The sequence below is a fragment of the Anser brachyrhynchus genome (genome assembly GCF_964034855.1).
Source record: "Anser brachyrhynchus genome assembly, chromosome: 19".
In the NCBI taxonomy this organism is placed as follows: Eukaryota; Metazoa; Chordata; class Aves; order Anseriformes; family Anatidae; genus Anser; species Anser brachyrhynchus.
The window spans coordinates 12,403,379-12,422,747 of NC_137712.1; the positions used below are offsets into that span (position 1 = coordinate 12,403,379).

General features: G+C 45.3%; 1 protein-coding gene across 3 annotated transcripts in view; it reads left to right on the forward strand.

The window, feature by feature from the left end:
- The window catches only part of LOC308180458 (dual specificity testis-specific protein kinase 2-like), a 105,136-nt gene that overhangs the window by 72,575 nt on the left and 13,192 nt on the right, over positions 1-19,369 (forward strand). The window contains exon 10 of one of the 3 annotated variants that reach the window (XR_013940958.1): positions 3-16,718. The exons of 1 other annotated variant lie outside the window; for it this stretch is intronic. The gene's annotated coding sequence lies outside the window, so the exon portion shown is untranslated. Of the gene's footprint in view, positions 1-2; positions 16,719-19,369 lie in introns of those variants that run through there. One more of the 3 variants, XR_013940959.1, reaches the window with a different exon arrangement.

Below are 19,369 nucleotides of genomic sequence, written 5' to 3' on the forward strand. Positions count from 1 at the left end.
AGTTCAGTGTCCTGAATCCAACCGGACCCGTGACGGTTAATCGGCTACCCTGAATCTGACCGGACCCCTAACGGTTAATCGGCTACACCCCTTAATGTGACAACGGGTGAAGGTGGATTTCTCCTGCCACCTCAAGCCTGGACTTGTTTCCATTCATTCATGTCTTTGCAGCTTCTGCCTTGTGTCTGCTGGGGGATGGATACTGCATTCCCTTCTTGTTGGGGAATTCCTGGTGCCTGTTCTTGTTTCACAGAGTCCAGAGCTTGGCACCACCAGCCTATCTCCCTTTCTGCATCCCAGATGCCCCTCAGTTTTTCCACCTCTTCCCATAGCTCAGCTACCATGCTGAGCAGGTCTTCCACCTGCTCACACCTCATGCAACTGCTATCTCTGCAGCTGCCCAAAGGTGGTGTGAAAGTTTGGCACTCCCTGCAGCCTGACATTTAGACTGCTGTGTGCTTTTTTGGAAGCTCAGTTTGGGTGCCCAATTCCTTTTTGGCAAGTGTGGACATGGTCTTCTGCCAACCATTTGCCATGACTGGTCTCACACAGGTGCTCGCACCACACCCTGTTTGTCTGCCCTGTTCAGAGCACACCTAGTTGCCCGTCGTGCTCCCAGGGAATGCCTTTCTATGACAGAGAAGGGCGCTGCTGCTGGCTCCACCCCAGCCTTGTCAGCTGCCCTCTTGAGGGCTGCCAGGTCCTGGCAGCTCACTCAACTGCCTCGAAGGGACCTTGATGAAGCAAAACCCCTGCATGCTGCAACCCCCCGCTCTGCTGCAGAACCTGTCTGCTCCAGAGCCGATCACGTCACCAAGATGTATATGTTAGAATAGATATAAATAGGATTTCTGATTTTATGTATGGAATTGTTGATGCCACACTACCGTGGATCTTGGAAATCACGCTTGTGTTGATTAAGAAAAAATGAGGCCACATTACACAAACCACATGCTACATAGCAGTAGAAGACAGGTGTGGTGGATATAAGAAATTATACTACTTTATATCAGATGTTGACATAGAGTGAACGAGCAATCTGTCAAGTATGAAGACGAATACAGAACTACTGTCATTCTGGGATCTCTTTTTTTAGTGGCTGTCAGGGAGGACTTGTCTTGATACTTACATGTACATAACCTGTGTACTGGGGGGAGTGAGGCCTGTGCCTATGTTTGATAAATTACATCAAAAATAGATGCTTACCAGTATGGGGCTCTGAATATCTTCTGGCAGTTTTCCTAAGGTAAGATATCAGTGGTGTAACGTTGCAGATGCTATGGGAATAAATGAAGTTTTCCTTCCTACAAGAAGATTTCCTTTGCAATTTAATCAAATGCATTGGTTTTCTTTCAGTCTTTTCCTAAAGTTGTGCCACACGAGTGCACACAACTAAAACTTCAGTTTCATTCTTTTCTGGAAGATGTTTTTTACCTACTTACACACTTCTGCCTTTACAATATGTGATGCACTAGTATCAGCAATTGCTGGGAATGAGAAATACAACAGCTGTACTACCAAATATCTTTACTGCTATTTTTTCATATGCCTGGGGTGGAAATGGGACAAGTCTTAGGAAAGTGGAGTCCTGAAGATTAAGAACTGCACATTTTGAATCTCCAGAGGATAACAAAAACTGACCAGGGGAATGACAGATGTTTCCAGAAGACCAGCAGAATTTGTTCAGTGGCACATTTAATTCTTAGACACCATTGTGTTGCCTTTTTCTCTTGGAACATTGGAGCAACTCAGTAGTTGGACACTGGGTGAATGAGGTGTTTGGTCTCCACTGCTGAGTTGTGGCTGTTGACTTCCCTGTTATCCACTGACATTTCGTAACTCCAGAACTTTTCCTTGTTTCTGAAGTCTTTCTTCTTGACCTTTGATAAAGCAAGCAAACAAACAAACAAACGAAAAATCTGACATTGAAGAAAAGTGATTATTTAAGTTCATGAAAATTTTTTGTTCTATAGTTGTAATGGACAGTTTAGAATAAAGAAAACAACAGTGCAATGTGTGAGGTTTACAACCATGGTGGGAGGGTTTCTTCTCACCTGAGATCAACATATTGACAAAACATTGACTGAAAGAATTGTCATTGGAGAGAATAGGTATGAAACTAGAAGAAAAAATTGTGGATAATATGTCAGTTACACACTGAAGGACTTAAACAGGAAAAAAATTACATGAATTTAGAGAACAGAGTTGTATTACCCTGTCTTTAAAAATGTAACGTGTCAGCAATAGAGCCGAAGTGATAGTCCTGCTAGAAACAAGGGTATTCTGCAGAAAGGAGAGGTGGAAAAACAGGAAGTGAAAGAGAACCTTAGGAAAAATGACAAATAAAAGGAAGGGAAGAATCCAGGAAGAAAAGTCAGAGTATAGAAAGAAAAGGAAGTGACATGAAGTAGAAAGAAGTGGTAGAATACAGGCACTGTATTCAATGTTAGGAAACAGGAATAGAAAGAAATTCTGCTAACTGGATGGTGAATGATGGAGGTGTTAGGGAATGTTATTTAATAGATGGGAATAGAAAGAAATGTCAGACAGCAGATGGGAATAATAGGAGATGACAGGGAATAAAAGGAAATGACAAACAGTAGGTAGAAGAATGATGGTGAATGGAAGGAAATGCAAAGAAATTTATGAAGAAATGCAAAGAAACCGACGGGATGACGACCATGATCTGGCTGAGTATCTACGACATCAATGATTCGGAAAAGCATCATGCTCGTTGGTACCCTTGTCATCACCGTGGGGTCAGTATGTTAACAAGCTAAATCATTAATAAATTCTTTGTCTTTTCTATTGCTGCTCAAGTGTGTCTGTGTGTGAATGTATTTGACATCCCCAAATAGCTTGCTTGCTTTATATACATTTACAGCTCTTGTCTGATCCTTGCTGGGCTGAACCAATCAGCTTCAGCCCCCGGAATCTAATTAGAACAACCCCCAAGCTGGGTTTTGGTAGTCACCTCTCCTCATCCCTCTCATTTGGTAAACTGCCAAACTATTTATGCAAAGTGTTAATTAGTTACAAGGGATGCACCAAAATAGCAGAGTTAAAAGTTCACCTACAGTAATGGTACCTAGGTGTCCGATGTATGTGCAGTTTTGCCCTAGATGGAATAGTAGGTAAGGGTGGCGAATACATGGGAATAGAAGGAGATTATGGGAAATAAGGAATGATGGGGAATAGATTGGGATTAGCCAGGAAAAATGGAGAAAATTAGGGAGTAGACAGGATAGGGAACAGAGGGCAATGATGGGGAATAGAAGGAATAATAGGGACTGGCTATTAAGGCTGTTATAATAGGAACAGAAAGAGTGCTAGTGAAAACTAGCTAGGAATAGAAAGAAATGACAAGGAATAGTTTGGAGTAGGAAAGAATGGTGGGGATTAAAGGGAATGATATGAAATGACAAACTTCACAAAGGAGAGTACAAGAGACTACAGGCCAGTCACTTCACAGTCTCTGGGAAGCTCATGGAGTCAACTAATGCTGTAAATCATTTGCAGATGCATGGAGGACAGGAAGGTGATCAGCACTAGTCAGCTACTCTACTCTAGTCTACTCTGCCCTGGTCAGGCCTCACCTGGAGTACTGTGTCCAGTTCTGGGCTGCCCAGTACAAAAAAAAGACAAAGGAAAAAGACAGAGACCTCCTGGAAAGAGTCCAGCAGAGGGCCACAAAGATGACATGGGGCCTGAAGCATCCTCCCTATGAAGAAAGGCTGAGAGACCTGGGTCTGTTTACCCCTGAGAAAAGAAGAGTGAGAGGGGATCTTATTAATGTTTACAAATATCTTAAGTGGGGGAGACAGAAGGATTTGGCCAACCTCTTTTCAGTGGTTTGTGGGGACAGGACAAGGGGCAATGGCCAAAAAATGGATCACAGGAAGTTCCACACCAACATGCGAAAGAACTTCATGGTGAGCATGATGGAGCACTGGAACAGGCTGCCCAGTGTGGTTGTGGAGTCTCCTTCTCTGGAGATATTCAAGGCCCATCTGGAGGCCTACCTGGGCAACCTGCTGTAGGGAACCTGCTTTGGCAGGGGGGTTGGACCTGATGATCTCTTGAGGTCACTTCCAACCCCTACAATTCTGTGATTCCGTGATTTACAAATGGGAAATTGTGCCTAACCAGCCTGATATCTTTTTAAAATGAGCGTGGTGGATGAGAGGAGAACAGTGGAGGTTGTTTACCTTGACTTTACTAGGGCTTTTGACACTGTCTCTTGTAACACCGTCTCGTCATAGACAAACTGATGAAGTATGGGTTAGGTGAGTGGACAATGAAGTGGACTGAAAACTAGCTGAATGACCGGCCCTGGGATATGGTGATCAGTGTTGAAAAGTCCAGGTGGAGGCTAGTCATGAGTACTGTACTGCAGGGGTAGACAATGGGGCTTAGGGTATTCGATGTCTTCATTAATGACCTCAATGCCAGGACAGAGTGCACCTTCAGCAAGTATGCAGGTGATACAAAATTGAGAAAAGTGTCATTTCAGAGAGTAATAGGTTGATAGTTTCAGTTGTTTATCAACTTGGGCACACTTGAAATGGTGACCTTGATGATGCACGCTGGAACAATTTCTGTCAGCAGAAATGATATGCTACTAAAAATGTATTGAAGGAGATACAGAAAAACAGTCGCAAAGTGTACTACACACCAGCTTGGTTCATGGATCCTGGAGCTGTGTAGACCAGTGCTAATCCATCAGATAGAAAAAGACTATTACAGGGAGTGGAGAGGGCAAGAACTCACTAGTGAACTTGCTACTTTCCCCATCAAGAAAAAGAATATAAAATCCAGAAAGTTATTACAACACTTTTCAGCTCCCCCAGTAATGTTTTGGTTGGAGGGTTTTTTCTAAGTGTCGGAGTAGGAGACTAAAACTAAACAATGCTAGCAAGAGCTCTGAAATGCAGACGAGCTTCTCTGCGTTAAAAGGGCTGGGGGTGGGGTGGAGTGGGGAAGGGAGAAAGAACAATCTCCCATAACTCACAGAATTGTTAAAATTCATAAAGATCAGATTTTAAAAACAAATTTAATACATAAATAATAACATTTCGTAAATTTCTCTCCTGTATAAAGTATTTTCCATCTGCCGTGGTTTTGGTGATGGTATCCACCCAAATACCCAACTAAATAGACATTGTGCACATAGCAGTTCAATAGCTTTCTCAAAGTAATGTGTAGATTTATGTAGAAGTGTATCATCCCATTTAACCACTGATGTAGTCCATCCCCTGTGTATATCAAAGTGTCTTTACATGCTGTTTTAATGCTGTTAGAGAGGATTAGATAGCCTAATCTATGGCTGTGCCCTCCCTCAATCTGTGCTTGCGGGAATGTCAATGAATATTTATAATTAAAATGTCAATTAATATTTATAATTAAAATTTGTTGTTTGTCCCAAAGCCATCTTAAGTGACTGTAAGGATTAAAGCATACTTTGACTAGAGGTTTATAGCATCACTAATAAAGGCACTTGGCTATACCCATACTTCGCAAAAGTTTACTTCATTAAAAAGAATGTTTTTTTTTATATGGAAGTCTTTTAGTATAAGTTTGATTTCACAGAAACTTTCACTGGAACTCCTGTAAACCTTTTGGAGAGTAATAGTGGTGGAAAGCAGATGCTTTCACATGAAAACATGGATTTAAAAGTCATTCTCATATTAACCCCCAAGGCATATATTATAAGAATATAATCAGAAGGTTATCAAGATAATTCAGGAATTTCTTTTCAGACTGCTGAATATACTACTGGCATCTTTTATAGCCTGTGTCTATTCTGAAGGGATGGTAATAAGCTTGAGAGGCCTGTCTCCCTTCAGTCTTCTCACTGCTCCTCTTTCGTTCCTGGTTTGTGGTAGTTCTCAGTGACACCTTTTCAAACACAGTTATCCTCTGAAATGCCTGTATCCTAATGTGCACAGAATGGACAGCAAAACGAGAAATTTGAAGTCTAATATGGGCGGCAGCGGCACCGCAGCCCCGCCAGGCGCGGGGTGGGGAAGGGGTGGTGGCAGCCGCAGGTGGGGCCGCGCTTCGCCCCCCTCCCCTTACACTGAGCCAGGCCCGGCCCGGCCCGGCCCGGCCCCTCCGCTCCACCTGGGGGCGAGGCCGGCACCTGCGGCGGGAGCCCGCCCTGCGCCCGGGCAGGAAATCGCCCGGCGGGGCGGGAGTGGAGCCGGGCCCGCGCTCCTCGGCGGGGCACGGCACGGCGAGGCGAGGCGAGGCGAGGCGACGCGAGGCGAGGCGAGGTGAGGTGAGGTGAGGTGAGGGGCTGGCCGCCTTCTCCTGCTGCACGGAGGCAGCCTCTGCGAGCAGGGAGCACAGTGCTGCATTGCCATCTCCTTGCGAGTGCGACTGGGAGCACAGCTGTACATCATGCCTGAAGCGTCTCACAGCAAGTAGACCAAGGCTCTCAAAAATCAACATTCCTCGCAAGGCCCCAGGCATGGAAAAGCTGATATGGGAACAGTACACTGCGACCTTACAAAAGGATTCAAAACGAGGATTTGGGATTGCAGTTTCTGGTGGCAGAGATAACCCACATTTTGAAAATGGTGAAACCTCAGTAGTCATTTCAGATGTTCTCCCAGGTGGCCCAGCAGATGGGTTACTTCAAGAAAATGACTGGGTGGTCATAATTAATGGAACCCCAATGGAAAACTTTCCACATTCTTTTGCGGTCCAACAGCTTAGGAAAAGTGGAAAAGTGGCCACTGTTTTAGTGAAAAGACAGTGGAAAGTGCAGGCTGCTGCTTTGAGGAGAAGCCCCTCCCTTGACTATGAGGACAGAGCTTTAGAAGTAATGGATGATCATGCAGAATTTGATGGCAAAAGTGCTCGAAGTGGCTACAATGAAAGAAGCTGGTACAGTGACAATGGAGGGCGCAGCCAAAGCTGGGGAAACAGCCTAGATCAGAGCTGTAGAGATGATGAAGACAGAGGGTGCAACAAAAGCAGAGACCGTAGTAAGGAATACAGCTACAGCTGTGATTGCAGTCGTGGTAGGAGTGTTGACAGGAGCTTGGATCGAGACTATGGAAGAGATCAGAGCAGGAGAAGGAGCATCAACAGAGATAGTGGCTGTGAACGGGACTACAGGAGACTACAGCCCACACAGTTACAGTCATGGATCTCAACCTGATCCTAGATATGCGAGGGAGGTGAGGAGCCAAAGTAGAGACAGGCTTCGTTCCCGTAGTCCTTTGCCTGAAATGCACCATCAACATGAGTACCTAGGACACTGAGGTGCTCGAGCAAGTCCAGAGAAGGGCAACGAAGCTGGTAAGGGGTCTGGAGAACAAGTCTTACGAGAAGCAGCTGAGGGAGCTGGGATTGTTTAGCCTGGAGAAGAGGAGGCTCAGGGGCGACCTTATTGCTCTCTATAGGTACCTTAAAGGAGGCTGTAGCAAGGTGGGGGTTGCTTTATTCTCCCACGTGCCCGGTGATAGGACGAGGGGGAATGGGCTAAAGTTGTGCCAGGGCAGGTTTAGGTCGGATATTAAGAAAAACCTCTTTACCAAAAGGATTGTTAGGTATTGGAATGGGCTGCCCAGGGAAGTGGTTGAGTCACCATTCCTGGAGGTCTTTAAAAGACGTTTAGATGTAGATCTTAGTGTTATGGTTTAGTGGAGGACTGGTTAGGGTTAGGTCAGAGGTTGGACTGGGTGATCTTGGAGGTCTCTTCCAACCTAGATGATTCTGTGATTCTGTGAAAAACTTCTCCTAAATACCAGCTAAAAGGAAATGTCTTCAGTCATCCACTGTGATGCCAGAACAATACAGAACTCAGGTGGTGTTCCCACACTATAAGAAGCTCTGAGGTAGGCAGTGCTGAGTTACTAAGGCCCCGGTTAAATGGAGGACCTGGCAGACCTCCCAGGGTCACAAGGGTAATGGCAAAACTGAACTTTACTGTGGTTTTAATAAATCCCACTGTAGGCTGCTGAGTGGGAACAAGGTTGAATGCTGTAGTCATTCCAATTGGGAACAATTACTGAAAAAGCCCTGATTAATAAATGCACTTGCACGTTAGACATAGCAACAGATGGCTTTGTAGTAAGTAAGTAAGTAAGGCTTTGTAAGCTGTATATAAAGTGCTAATATAAATATATACTTGGTGCTATATCATTGATTGTTGTTATTATTTATTGGTGCTGCTGTTGAAAAAATAAATATATTTGCTTTCCTGGTAGTAATGCAAAATAATTACCTTCAATGTTTTTTATAAATCGTTTGGATGTAGGACTCAATGCATACTAAGGAAGTTCTCAGATGATACTAAACTAGGAGGAGCTCTCCCTTGAGAGTGGAGGGTCCTTGCAGGAAGATTTTGACAGTTTATGGGGCTGGACTATCACCAATTGCATGAAGTTTAATAAGAACAAGTGCCAGATTCTGCACACACAATGGGTCAATCCTCTATATATGTCCAGACTGTGGGATAAGAGGCTGGAAAGCAGCCCTGCAGAAGGGGATCTGGGGATTCTGGTTAATTATAAGTAGAATATGAGTAAACAGTGTGCCTTGGTGGCCAAAAGGGCCAACTGTATCCTGGGGTGCATCTGGCATGGCATTGCTAGCTGGTTGAGCGGAGAGCTTGTCCCACTCTGCTCTGTGCTGGTGTGGCCTCACCTCAAGTACTGTGTGCAGTTTTGGGCGCCACAATATATGAAGGACATAAAACATTAAAGAGCATCCAAAGGAAGGCTACAAATATGGTGAAGTGTCTAGAGGACAAGTCGTATGAGGAGTAGTTAAAATCCCTTGGTTTGTTCAGCCCAGAGAAGAGACTGAAGGGAGGCTTCCTGGCAGCCTACAGCTTCCTCATGAAGGGAACGGAAAGGCAGGCGCTGATCTCTCTGATGACAATGATAGGAGGGAATGGCATGGAGCTGCATCAGGGGAGGTTCAGGCTGGGCGTTAGGAAAAGGTTCTTCACTGAGAGGGTGGTTGGGCAGTGGAACTAGCTCCCCAGGGAAGTGGTCACTGCACCAGAGCTGCTGGAGTTCAATAAATGTTTGGATAATGCTCTCAGATACAGGGTTTGATTTTTGGGTGGTCCTGTGTGGAGGCAGGAGTTGGTCTTGATGGTCCTTGTGGGTCCCTTCCAGCTCACGGTATTCTATGATTGTATAGCACTATATGTATGCATATATATACTAGCTTTTAAAATCATAGGTATACTTGCTAGTGGTGATTTGTAGTAATGTGTAATAAAGTAGAGAAATTTAGGAAATAAAGTTGTCATGTCCTTGTGCATTTTGGAATCCTGCAGAACACTGTTGTGATCGATTTCTATACACCCATAGGCTGGGTAACCCTTTCAGTTGTGACAACGCACCACAAAACAGGGCTGTCCACTTCAGTGTCCCTATTTGAACTTTCCCTGTTAAAGGACACTGACTCCAGTCTCTCATTAAAGCTCATTGTGGCTCAGATTTCCATTTCCCCTCTCACTCCTCTTCAGGAATTGTGGTCAGCTTTGCCTATTTTACCTTTCCCTCGCTTTCTCTTCCCACTTTACTGGCTTAAAATTTTGTTTTGCTTTGATGCTTTCTGTTAGTTACTCTGGTAGGATCTTCAGCCCCTTCCTTTGTCTTGCAGAGGGTTACCAAAAGCTGAACTGATCTCCCATCTCTCAGAATCACAGCTCCACCAGTCATTAGGAAAGACCTTAAAAAGAAATCACAGGTCTCCTGAAAAACAACAACAACAAAAACTTCTCAGCTCTGCCAGACTTTACTGAGTGAGCTGTTCCTGAATTACTGCATTCAGCAATGGAAGATAGATTCCCCCCTCCCACTCCCCCCACTCCCCAGTGAAACCCAGGGACATGGGAAGGCCAAGGCAAAGCTGCCTACACAGATCATTAGCCCAGGCCTATATCTGTGCCACATCCAATCCTTAAAACCAAGCCAGACTTCCAACAGAGAAACCTCCAATCACCTCATCACAATCCACCTCCGTGGATTAAGCTTTATCCTTGAGCAAAGAAACCAGGGATGGTAGAAGAAACTCTAAAATTTCCCAGCAAGAACAGAGTTTAGCCTGATTCTGATTTGGAGAAATGTCAAAAGGGCCCATTCAATAAATGAAAACATCCTAGGAATGGCTGTTTAGAAAAACATATGCTGTAAAATCTATACAGACATGTCAGAAAAGTTTCAGCATATTTTTTTCCACATATTCTTTTGGCACCTTTGGGAATTTGAACAGTTTGTAGTGCCCATGAAAAAACACCAGTCTGTAGTAAACAAGTTTCTTCAGATGTTTTGAGTGGAACCATCTCCATTGAGAACCATCTCTATTAAAAAATACTGTGTATTTCTGCAACTGCAGAGATAGTTCTGTGGCACAGTCTGTAGAGAGAGCATGGGACTCAGTTACTCACTGAGTTGTCTTTCTCCATCTCCTCACCTAAAAGGACTGATTTTTTTTTTTTTTTGCACTTAAAACTGGTGGTATCATGGCTCTAAAAGTGGAAGTCTTCTTGTTTCCACTAAATGTGCAGCTCCACTGGATTTTTGGATATACACTTTTTTTGGCTAGTCAAACTACATATTAGAGAAGTGAGTTGCTGTTAACAAACAGATAAAATCACATATAAATATTGAGTTTCTTGTCTTATTTACAATATAGCCTGCATTTCCTGTTCACTAAGCCCAATCTGTACCAGCTAAGGCCGCAAGGAGCTTGCATGCTTTGTAAACTGTGGCAAGAAGGAAGTATTTTCAACTAACATTGCGGAAACAGGCCTTCTCCATGGATTCAGAGAGAAATAACACCCTGGCAATGCCTAATTTCAGCTGATCTCAAAAGCTAAGCGGGCTCAGGCCTGGTTAGTACTTTGATGGGAGACCTCCTGGCAATACCAGGTGCTGTAGGATTTATAGGACCTGGAAAGCCCAGCTGATCAATACATGGCTGAGAGGCTTGTGCAATTGCAGGATTTTTATATTTATTTTTTTAAATTATTATTATTTTTTTACCATGGGGTGGTTTACTCGACACCTGGCCTGATGGATGCAGATGGGTCCCACCTTCTCAAAGGGGGAAACGGATCCTAGCACAGGAGCTGGCAGGGCTTGTTGAGTTGGCAGGGCTTTAAACTAGGGAGACAGGGATGAAATGGGCCTGGGGGAACAATGGCTGGGGGAGAGGGCCATGGTGCAACTGAAGTGCATCTACACTAATGCACACAGCATGGGCAACAAACTGGAAGCCATTGTGTGGCAGGCAAACTATGACTTAGTTGCCATCACTGAAATGTGGTGGGACCACTCTCACAACTGGAGTGCTGCAATGGATTGCTACAAGCTCTTCAGAAGGGACGGGAACAAAGAAGGGGCGGTGGCGTGTCTCCCTATATTACAGAGTGTTTCGATGTTGTTGAGCTCAGGGCTGGGAATGATAAGGTCGAGTCCCTATGGCTAAGGATCAGGGGGATGGCCAACAAGGCAGACGTCCTGGTGAAGATCTGTTATAGACCGCCAAACCAGGATGAAGAGACAGATGAGGCATTCTACAAGCAGCTGGTGGAAGTCACGCAATCGCCAGCACTTTTTCTCATGTGGGATTTTAACTTCCCAGACATATGCTGGAAATACAATACAGCCCAGAGGAAGCAGTCTAGGAGGTTCCTGGACTGTGTAGAAGACAGCTTTTTGACACAGCTGGTTAGTGAGGCTACTGGGGGGGGTACCCTGCCAGACAACCTGTTCACAAACAGAGAAGGACTGGTGGGAGATGTGGTGGTAGGGAGTTGTTTTGGGCAGAGTGATCATCACAAGGTCGAGTTCTTTATTCTTGGGGAGTCAGCAAAACTGCTACCTTGTACTTCCAGAGGGCAGACTTTGAACAATTCAGGACACTAGTAGAGAGGGTCACGTGGGAGTCAGTCCAGAAGGGCAAAGAGGTCCAGGAAGGATGGATGCTCCTCAAGAAGGAAGTCTTCAAGGTACAGGAGCAGACTGTCCCTGTGTGTCATACGATTAGCCGGCGGGGAAGATCAGCATGGCTGAACAGGGAACATTTGCTGAGTCTCTGGGAAAAAAAAGAGTTTATGTGCAGTGGAAGAAGGAATAGGCAACTCAGGACGAATACAAGGAAGTCGCCAGAATATGCAGAGAGAAAATCAGAAAGGCTAAAGCCCAGCACAAGATCAACCTGGCCACTATGGTTAAGGATAAAAAAAAATATTTTACAAATGTATTTATGGTAAGAAGAGGGCCAAGGAGAATCTCTGTCCTTTACTGGACACAGAGGGGAACATGACTACTGAGGATAAGGAAAAGGTCGAGGTTCTTAATGCCTTCTTTGCATCTCTCTTTAATAGTCAGACCACTTATCCTCGGGGTACTCAGCCTCCAGACCTGGAACTCTGGGATGGGTAGTAGAATAAACACCCCACAATCCAGGTGGAAACATTTAGAGACCTGCTACTCCACAAGGACTGTCACAAGTCCAGGTGGCCAGACAGGATACACCTGAGGGTGCTGAGGAAGCTGGCAGATGTGATTGCTGGGCCACTTTCCATCATCTTTCAATGGTCATGGTCAACTGCAGAGGTCCCACATGACTGGAGACTTGCTAATGTGACACCCATCTAAAAGAAGGGTTGTAAGGAGGACCCTGGGAACTACAGGCCTGTCAGCCTGAACTCAGTGCCAGGAAAGGTGATGGAACAGGTCATCGTGAATGCAATCATGCAATATATGTGTGTCAACCAGGCAGGGGATCAGGCCCAGCCAGCATGGGTTCATGAAAGGCAAGTCCTGCCTGACCAACCTCATCTCCTTCTTTGACTGGGTAACCGGCCTGGTGGATGGGGGAAAGGCTGTTGATGTAGTCTTCCTAGACTTCAGCAAGGCCTTTGACATGGTCTCCCTGAGTGTTCTCCTGGAGAAGCTGGCAGCCCATGTCTTGGACAGGTACACTCTTTGCTGGATTAAAACCTGGCTGGACAGCTGGGCCAAGAGAGTGGTGGTGAACGGAGTAAAATCCAGCTGGTGACCGGGTCGTCAGTGGTGTTCCCCAGGGGTTGAGTGTCCATCCTCTTTAATATCTTTACTGATGATTTGGACGAGGGAATTGAGTGCACCCTCAGTAAGTCTGCAGATGACACCAAGCTGAGGGGAAGTGTCAATCTGCCGGAGGGTAGGAAGGCCCTGCAGAGGGACCTGGGATGGGTCGATGGGCAAAGGCCAGTGGGATGAGGTTGAACACGGCTAAGTGCCAGGTCCTGCACTTTGGCCACAACAACCCCATGCAGCGCTATAGGCTTGGGGGAGAGTGGCTGGAAAGCAGTGCAGAGGAAAAGGATCTGGGGGGTGTTGGTCGATGCTCACCTGAACATGAGCTGGCAGTGTGCCCAGGTGGCCGAGAAGACCAACAAAGTCCTGGCTTGTATCAGAAATATTGCAGCCAGCAGGATCAGGGAGGTGATCGTCCCCCTGTATTCAGCTCTGGTGAGGCTGCACCTCAAGCACTGTGTTCAGTTTTGGGCCCCTTACTACAAGAAAGACATCCAGGCTCTGGAGCGTGTCAAGTAACAAGCAAGTAACAAGCAGCAAGTAACAAGTAACAAGTAAGCAAGTAACAGCAGCAAGCAAGAGACAAGACAGACCTAAATATCTTGGATTGCAGAGACGTTACCTCTAGGCCAATCTGTCTCCTCCACTCTAGCTCAGTGGGTCCTTGCCACCCTCGACTGAAGGAGAGAAGTGTGAGGACAGGGATTTTGTGCCACTGCAGAGGAATGCATTCCCGGAAGGTCACAGGGAACATGCAGAATGGACAGGCCATGTTGTTTGGGATAGGCCTCTAGTAACATACAGAAGCTGAAATTGTTTTAACAAGGCTTGTTGGTTTTATCTACAAGGGAGTCGATCAAACACAAAAACATGCTGTTTTTTCCAAAGATCCGTTTCCTAATAACTGCACTGTAACCTACAAAGATCCTTGGGGATACCACCAATACCACAGTTCCAGCCTCAATAGATTTTTACCACTGAAGAGCCCACGACAGATTTACAGATGGAGTGATAATTTACAGATGGAGATGATAATCTACCCTTGCAGATCAGATCCCTCCTTTCCCAGCAAGGCAAGACTGTAAAGCTCCCAGTGGGCACCTGCAATGGTGCTGACTCTCTCAAGTGAACTGTTATCTCACATTGCCCTAAGGAATTTTTGTGTGAGCCTTAAGTGATCTTAAGAAACTGACAGAAACTGGTCCTGCAGATGGACAAGAGCCAAGGAGCAACTGAGTGTGTGCAAAGACAAGAGGTCAACTAGCGGTGATGAGGAAGAGTCACCAACCTTCATCCCCATAACCCCTGGTGACCGCTACGAGGAGACACTGCGGAAGCACAGACGGAAAGAGCTTATGGAAATGACTTAGTAAACTAATTTAGTTGACTTAGTAAACTAATTTTAATATGAAGCGGGGACAGGTTATGCATATGTATAGGCGCATTGTGAAACTTCATGCATATGTAATTCTTTACTGCATATAACCATGGCAAGTTGCCATGTGGCATGCGCACGACTTTGGCGGGACTACCCCCCGTGCTGCCCAGCACTGAATAAACATACCTACTTTACAATCTTACTGATTGTGGAGTCTGTTTTCCGCACGTCAGCCTGAAGTCAGATATGTCAGAGTTTCCGTCTCAGCTCCTCAGCACAAACTGTCTGCCTTTCTGGCACCTTTAGAAGTTGTGTGGCCATGAGACAAAGCAGAGGAATGCCATGACTGGGGCTTGCTGCCTATTGTTTTAGGTATTTACAGCCTTTGCAGCTTTTCTGATGTTTTTGTGAAGCTCTAGCCTCCTGGTGGTAAGGAAGCCAATGTCAAAACTACCAGGAGCCTGGATTTCACCTATGATTTTGAATAAATCAGTGTTAAATCCTCTGTTGTGCAGTTACCATGTTCCGACATGCACTTTTTGAAGATCTGTTGTCATTTGTTTGTTTCTTCTGATTTGCTAAGCTTATTTTCTTGTGGCTTTACAAGTCAGTTAAGTTCTGAAGACTTCACTTGTGACATTTACATCTCTGGAGCTGAAGAGTCATGGTGTTTAGAGGCACTCCCTATTCATGCAATGTACTTAAAACTCGTTTCTGCATTCCCAAAGTGATACTGGACTTTCACAACTGACAGGGGATATTTCCTAGGACTCAAGTGAGAACCTACATAGAAAAAAAGAATTGCTGATGGTGTAAACAATCTGCACTATTTGATCTTCATTAGGACACAGTGTGAGGAAAAACAATTTAGGGCATATTGATCACTGGGCCAATTTCAATATCTACCCTCAGGGACCTGACCTACTTTGGACTGTTTGTTCAATTGCAGTTTTCCCCCTGCTCCCAAAGTTAGCCATGTCCACAAGGACACTGCAGCATTGCCTCCTTGTCTGAAAGCAAGGTGACATCTCCAGGTGTCCCCCAGGCTGGGTGGAGCCCACAGGCTTTAACACCTAGGTGGATACGTCAGTGCTGCCTCCACAATATGCATTCTCAGCCTGATGCAGGTCTGGCCACCTTGATAAGGGATTAACTGGGAAAAGCTGGGGCAAACCTATTCTTACTTTTATTTTTTTTTTTTACAGGACAGATCTAGCCAGGAGCCCTTGGCAGATTGTAAGGACAGGATAACCTGTGAGGCCAGTTTAACCATTGCTTTTTTGGAGTGACTTACCAAGGGAAACAGGTAGCTCTTGCTGCTAGATATTGTAACAAAGTATTGCAGCTGTTACCAAGCTCACAGCACAGGACACAGAGTGCTGAGTAGGAGGAGACTTCTCAGTACTAGCAGCTGGCTTTTCTTCATCTTCACCTGCCCCATGGGGCAGAAACAACTGTGTCCCAGACAGGTAGCAGCCTGCGCTGCATGAACATTTGTGATGTAGAGAGGGAGAGAAGAGGAGTGCACAGGGCCCCAGTCAGTTTAAATGACTCTGCATAGACCTCTCCTGCCCTAGCAGATCAGAGACATCTGCTCATCCTTTTTCTCTCTCTCTCTCCTTCTGAAAAGCTGAAGAAAGAAGCTATTCTCATTTCTCCCTGAGAACTGCATACACAACACTTGCCGTGAATGATATACTTTTTTCCCATTTTAAACAAAACCCAAATTTGAATTCAGGTGTTCAGATCGCGTTCCTTCTGATTTCCTTGCAGGCTTTTTTTTTTTTTTTTCCAGACAGGGAAAGGAAAGTAAGACCTGCACTTCCCTTAACAAAATTATGTCTTGGGAACAAAAACAATCATAAACATCTATTGCATTTCTGGGCTGCAGTGGCCACACCCTGGTTGACTGTGATTTTGAGGAACATGGGCCTGACAAAGAGTAAAGTCAGGACCCTGAAGTTCCGAAGAGTGAACTTCAAGCTATTTAAAGCTATTAAAGATGAAATCCCCTGGAACACTATACTTAGGAACAAAGGAGCTGAACAGAGCTGCTAAAAACTCTGCTATAAACTTTAAAGGTTCTGTACATAGAGGTAACAAAAGAGTCAGACTTGAAACAGTTTGAACCTCGTAATGCTGACACAAATGAACAGAGTGCACAACAGAGAAACTGAAATCCTACTCGTTATTACAATGAACAGGAACTGGAGGGGGAAAGAAAAAAAAAGCAGGAAAAAAGTCAGACATGCTCTTCCCACCAAACCTCACTTGGATATGCAGAGTTTTAACTCCAGGTCAGTCCTGGATTACCTATAAACTGAAACCTCTGTTTGAAAGGTTGCAAAGTGATCCAACGCTGCCTGGCAGGCAGAGCATTGGAGCATGAGTCGGGCACTGCAGCTTCTGACTGTGATCTTTGTTGACCTTGGGCTTTTCTTTTCCTAATGTCTCAGTTCCCCCATACACAGAGTAAGTGCTGCTCTTTGAAAAGTGCCACTAGCAGGAAGGAAGAGGGGAGCTGTCTGCATTTAGCTAAATGTATGTTTTTGCCGGTTCATTTCATCTAGAAATACAGTACAGGAGGAGATATGCATCCAAAATTTGCAGAGGCCTGAGACAAGGCAGGCTGGGGCAGCCAGGCAAGGACTTTCCCCATCAGGCCTGTGGAAAGCTGCTTACCTGGGAAAAGCTCTGGAGATGCAGAGTGGGGACCCAGGCATTGGGCAAGCACAGAGGTGGAGCTTACACTGGATTTTTTTATTACGTATAAAGGGCTTAGATGGGTCAATACTAACGACAGTGCCTGGGACATGGAGAAGGAAAGCTGAGCAGAGAGCAGAGAGCTGTGCCAGCAATGGGAAGTGTAGCCCCAGTCCTTCTTGTCCTGCTCAGCATAACAGCCACCATTTGCGATGCCCAGGACACCTGCCCAGGTGAGTGGGGCACAAATCCTACTGTTAATTGCCCTAAGGCAGGCTGTTAGAGCTGAGCTGAGCTGGGGGGGGAAGGGGGGTGGATTTGTTCCTTCTATGCATCTCTTTAATTCAGCTGCAAGTTGGAAGATGGGTGATGAAGTCTCAGTAGTGGCTTCACAAAGCTGCTGGCTCCAACCAAAAGTTTAGCATCCTGCCCACTCACTAAAGGGATCTCCAGGAACAGGCTGCCCCATTCATAGTTTTCCACCCTGTTCTATGTTTTCCATCTGTGGTGCCTTACCTCTGTTATTGGAGGATGCAGAGCAGTATCAACCAAGTGCTTGATGGGTGCCCGGCACCCTGGCAACTTGGGAACACTGCACAACACAGTTTTTGGTCTTTACTCTCCAGAAAGGCAATAGGCGTGATTTTAAACTGATCTGGTGTCAGGAAATCAGGCTAAATCTTTAGAATCCCTTTAAATCAGAATCTTTACTATCCACATGCTCATCAGTGCCATTTACTTTTTGCTGTATTACCCCACAGAGCACCTCACATCTTTTGTTTTATTAAGTTACAATGTATTTGTCATGCATGTAATGTCACATATAACAGCCTTCTTCCACTAAACTCCCCTGAAGCCAGAGAGATCCAGTGTCTAATTCTAATATGCAACAACCTCAATACCGTCTCTTAATACATATAATTATGCCAGACTTCCTTCCTCAGACTGGACATCACTTGCTTATCTTTGCCTTTTGCACTGTTTCTGAAGTCCAAAGGGTTCAGTTTCCTCTCCAAGACATTTCAGAGTCGTAATAATCTCCATGATGACTGTCTTCATTAATTCAGAGGTGAGAATAGTGGGACTAGGTGATGCTGACCGGCTTGCTGTTCTCCAAGGATGCCCAGGGATCCCAGGTGCCTCTGGCTCAAAAGGAGAACCAGGTGTCCCAGGAACAAAAGGTGAGATTTCAAAACCCAGCAGTGAATGCTTTGATATTAGATTGCTTTGTTGCAGGGGGGAGGAGCTGTTGAAGGTCACCTCATACCCATAGGAGTCCTTCAAGGCCTCCCATGTCATAGTGGACTTGTAGGCAAAGTGAGTCACAACAGTAGAGAGAGCCACTCCACTGGGGCAAAAGCCACGGACTGGCTCCCAGATGTACAAAGCTCACAGAAATTCATAAGTGAACTGTAAATTAGGACTTACATTAGCAGTACCTGTGTAGTATAGCTTTAGTAGAAGAAAGGGAGTGAGATATGTTATAAAATATCATCCAATGAACAAAAAACATCTTCCTTGTTTCTGCAGAAGCTGAGGCCTAGCTGCCCAGGCTTCTGTGTCACCTCCCCTCTGATCAGATTACAATATGCACATATAAACTGAGTTTTTCCTTGTAGGAGAAATGGGAACCCAGGGACTCCCTGGGAAAGCAGGACCACCCGGTACAAAAGGTAATGCATAACACACTTGGCTTCAATCTATAAACCCACTGAAGTTCAGGGCATACATAGGGAGACTGGATCTACAGAGATAAAATACCTGAGGGTTGGTCATACTCCAAGAAAGAGCCCTGAAGTAGCATAGACCAGGAAGATTTGGTGCATGCATCTGGCATGGGATGGGTACTAGGAACAGTGTTGTAGGGTGGGACCACAACTCAGAGGAAGATACTACTCTTCTTTTTGAAGTCCCCCTTATCAGCCCCCTATAAGCAGACATCTCTCTACACAGCAGGCTGTGTAAGCAAGCTGGGAGACTCCTAGAGACTCCATGAGACATCCTTGTCCAGATATGAGACAAACCAACCAGAGGAGAAGCGTTACTGGATCTCATGCTTACCAACGCAGATGAACAAATAAAAGAGATTAAGATTGGAGGCAATGTGGGCTGCAGTGACCACACCCTGGTTGACTTTGTGATCTCAAGGAATACGGGCTTGGCTAATAGCAAAGTCAGGACCCTGAACTTCCAAACAGCGAAATTGCAGCTATTTAAAGATCTAGTGGCT